Here is a 3,923-nt window from a genome sequence, read left to right on the forward strand (position 1 = left end):
ATAAGGATATGTTATTAGTACAGATTTATGTTGATGATATCATTTTCGGTGCTACTAACAATCGCCTCTGCGAGGAATTTGCTGATTTGATGCAGAGTGAGTTTGAGATGAGCATGATGGGAGAGCTGAACTACTTTCTCGGGCTTCAAATCAAACAGTCTGAAGGAGGCATCTTCATCAATCAAGCCAAATATATCAAGGAGATGCTCAAGAAGTTTGACATGGAGGGAAACAAGTCAATCAGCACCCCCATGAGCTCATCATGCAAGTTAGACCAAGATGAATCAGGTAAATCTGTAGATCAAAAACTTTATAGAGGTATGATAGGATCTTTACTGTATCTTACTGCAAGTAGACCTGATATTATGTTTAGTGTGTGCATGTGTGCTAGATATCAGGCTAATCCTAAAGAATCACATCTAGTTGCAGTTAAGAGAATTTTTAAATACTTAATAGGAACTAAGAACATAGGGCTATGGTACTCTAAAGAATCTAGCCTAAACTTAATAGGGTACACAGATTCAGACTTCGCTGGATGTAAGCTTGATAGAAAAAGTACCAGCGGGTCGTGTCAATTTCTAGGAGAAAACCTTATCTCATGGTTTAGCAAGAAACAAAACTCGGTTGCATTATCCACTGCAGAAGCTGAATATGTTGCAGCCGGGAGTTGTTGTGCTCAAATCTTATGGATTAAACAACAATTAGAAGATTATGGCATTAAACAAGATAAAATTCCCATTAATTGTGATAATACAAGTGCCATAAACCTAACTAAAAATCCAATTCAACATTCAAGAACTAAACACATTGAAATAAGACATCACTTCATAAGAGATCATGTATTGAATGGTGATGTGACACTCCAATTTGTTTGTACTGATAATCAATTAGCAGATATTTTTACAAAACCCCTAAGTGAAGAGAGGTTTAGTGTGCTTAGGAGGGGATTAGGAGTGATTGATCCATCCTAGTGGTTCCACTAGATACATTGATTTTGATGATTACAATGTGGTTAAAAATAGAGTTTCTTTCCAATGATCATCAAATCAGATCTTAATTAAGTGATTTTCCGTCATTCGGCACGATTATAGCATGAGTTTTAGGTGCGTGCCAAAGTTAGAGACGACTCGAGTAAGTTTCAGAGCCGGCTCCTAAGGGGGAGTCGACTCGCGCATTGGCGGGAGTCGACTCGCAAAGATGGCAGCAGAGGGGGAGTCGACTCGCATACTGTCGGGAGTCGACTCGAGGTCCACAGGCGCATAAGGAGAGTCGACTCGCGCATATTCTGGAGTCGACTCGAGGTCGAGTCGACTCGCGACTCAGTGGAGTCGACTCGCAGTCGGGATCCGACTTTTTAACCCTAGATTTGTCGTTTCGAAAACACTTTTCTTTCAAGCCGCCACTGTTCAAAAAGCCCTAGAGCCGACTCCTAGGTCGTCTCCGATCGTCTCCAAGCCATTTTCCCGTCGATTCTTCGCCGGACATTGAGTTCTCCTCCCTTCCTAGGTCATTCCCGGTCGGTTCCGAGTCTTTTCCGTCGGTCCTTCACCGTCCTCTAGGTTTTTCCTCTCAGTTTAGGTCAAAATGCCGCGTAAGACCGTAGTTAGGAAGAGGTCCCGACCCGAGGCCGGTCCCGAGCGGCGCTCCAAGGCGCGGCACGATCCCGCGAGGCAACCACCTCCGGCTCGTTCCCCGCCTAGGGCGGTTCCCGCGAGGCCATTGGCCGGGAAGGTCGTCTCCACCGGGAGGTATGTCGATTTCGACTTCCTCTCCCGGGAAGGGTTCACCATAGGTGATAGACTTAGGGCCCAGGGCCTAGAGTACTTCCTTACACTGGACCTCCCTACATACCCGGACCTTATTAGAGAGTTCTATGGTACCGTCCATCGGGGAGATGGAGGTATTGAGGGCACAGTAGCCGGTGTCCCTTTGCGTGTCACGGAGGATCTTATTGCCCACATCCTCCACCTTCCATTAGCAGGGGTGGCTCCCGCACACCCTGAGGATAGGGTTGAGGCCCTTACGGCCGTTCTAGGACATCCACCCCAGTCACCTCTAGACGAGGTATCCGCGAGCTCACTACCGATTGAGGTGCGGATCCTCTTGAGTATTTTGTCTAGATCCATCTTCCCTAAGACAGGGAGATTTGATTTTGTAAATGAGAGAGACCTAGCTCTTATGTTCTATATCCTTCAGGACACCCCAATCAACTTCCCTAAGCTCATCTATAGGTATATGTGTGAGCCCCTAGATAGACCTAGGCTCACCCTCCCATACGGCATGATTTTCACCCTTCTTTTTAGGGAGTACGAGGTTCCCATTCCTGAGGGGGAGCCCTTTCGCGCTTTGCGATGGACTGATCGCACGCGTGCGGGGACCCTACACAGGATGGGATTTCGGAAGAGAGAGGGGGTATGGGTTAGGAAGTCTACCCTCACCGCTCAGACCACCAGACCTTCACCCAGTCTTGAGCCTGATTCAGACTACCCAGATCTTCCAGACCATCCAGACCTTCCATCCACTCCTCCTGCTCCTACCACCTCCGCCGGACCTTCCTCCTCGGCTCCACCATCCATGGAGGTCTGGATTGATCCTGAGCAGCTCCGGGAGCTGCGACAGGAGATAGTCAGAGATGTGAGGGATGAGCTGCTTCGGGAGCTCCGAGGTGCGGTGCCTGCTCCCACTCCTGCACCCGTATCTTCTCAGTTGGTCCCTTCCTTGACAGCCGTGACTGACATGACGGCTCATGTACGGGAAGAGATCTACAATGTCCGGAGTTTGGTCCAGGCCCAGTTCCACAGCATGAGTGAGGTCACGAGCACCACTCGATAGATGCGAGAGGACATAGGTCGTGACATGCACACCACCACCGAGGGGGCCGAGCGCTTGTCGAATGTACTCATCGACAAGCTGGACGCACTTCAGACGTCGGTGACTGGGCTTCAGACGTCGGTGACTGAGCTCTCCACTACACATAGCAGAGCCACTACGTCTATTATCACACAGCTTGGCCATGTTACAGATGCAGTCACCCTCCTCATGGAGCAGAGCCGATTGAGAGGAGGAGCCACATCCACGAGAGGAGGACCCACATCCTCGAGAGGAGGTGCCTCATCCTCGAGGAGGCCATAGATGTTTTTGTGTTTTGTTTTGTTTTACTTTACTTATTGTATTCTCACATGTATTCACATTCATATCAATACAATGAGTAGACATTTTATCTTCAATTATGTGCCATTTGATGATTGGTTGTGCCATTGATTGTGTGTGATTGCCTCCTTTTTGATATGATGACAAAAAGGGGGAGAAATAAAATATGTAAAAAAAAAGGGGAGAAATATGTATAAAGTATGTAAAAGGGGCGAAATATGTAAAAGAAATCAATGGAAATCAATAAAAACATAAAACTCTTAAAAACACACAAATTTGTTCTAAGTGGATTCGGTACCTCGAGGCTCATTATCTCTCTTTTGGGGCTCCTAATGGAGTAATCTCCAGAATCTATTCAAGGGATATTCGGAGATTAGCTGAATCCTACACAAGAACAAATTGACAGATTTTTCCTCTAAATACAAAAAATTCAGTTCGAAAACTTCAAAGCATTAAAAGGAAATTCAGAGAATCAAAACATAGTTGAATGCATATGTTGAGGGGGAGAATCTGAATTTTAATCAAACTAAATCATTAATGACATATAAGCCAAACAATTGATTGCATAATATGAAGGCTTATATAATTCCAAATGAAAGGGGGAGCTTTAACTCCGAAATTTATTGTTTCACTCCTTTCAAGCTTGGATAAATTGAATTACCAGACATTTGAATTCATTTATGGATTTTATTTCATTATTTATTGAGCAATTCATTTTACATATACTCAAAGTTTTGTCATCATCAAAAAGGGGGAGATTGTGGAGTGATTGA

This window comes from Phoenix dactylifera, unplaced genomic scaffold (genome assembly GCF_009389715.1).
Source record: "Phoenix dactylifera cultivar Barhee BC4 unplaced genomic scaffold, palm_55x_up_171113_PBpolish2nd_filt_p 001557F, whole genome shotgun sequence".
NCBI lineage: Eukaryota > Viridiplantae > Streptophyta > Magnoliopsida > Arecales > Arecaceae > Phoenix > Phoenix dactylifera.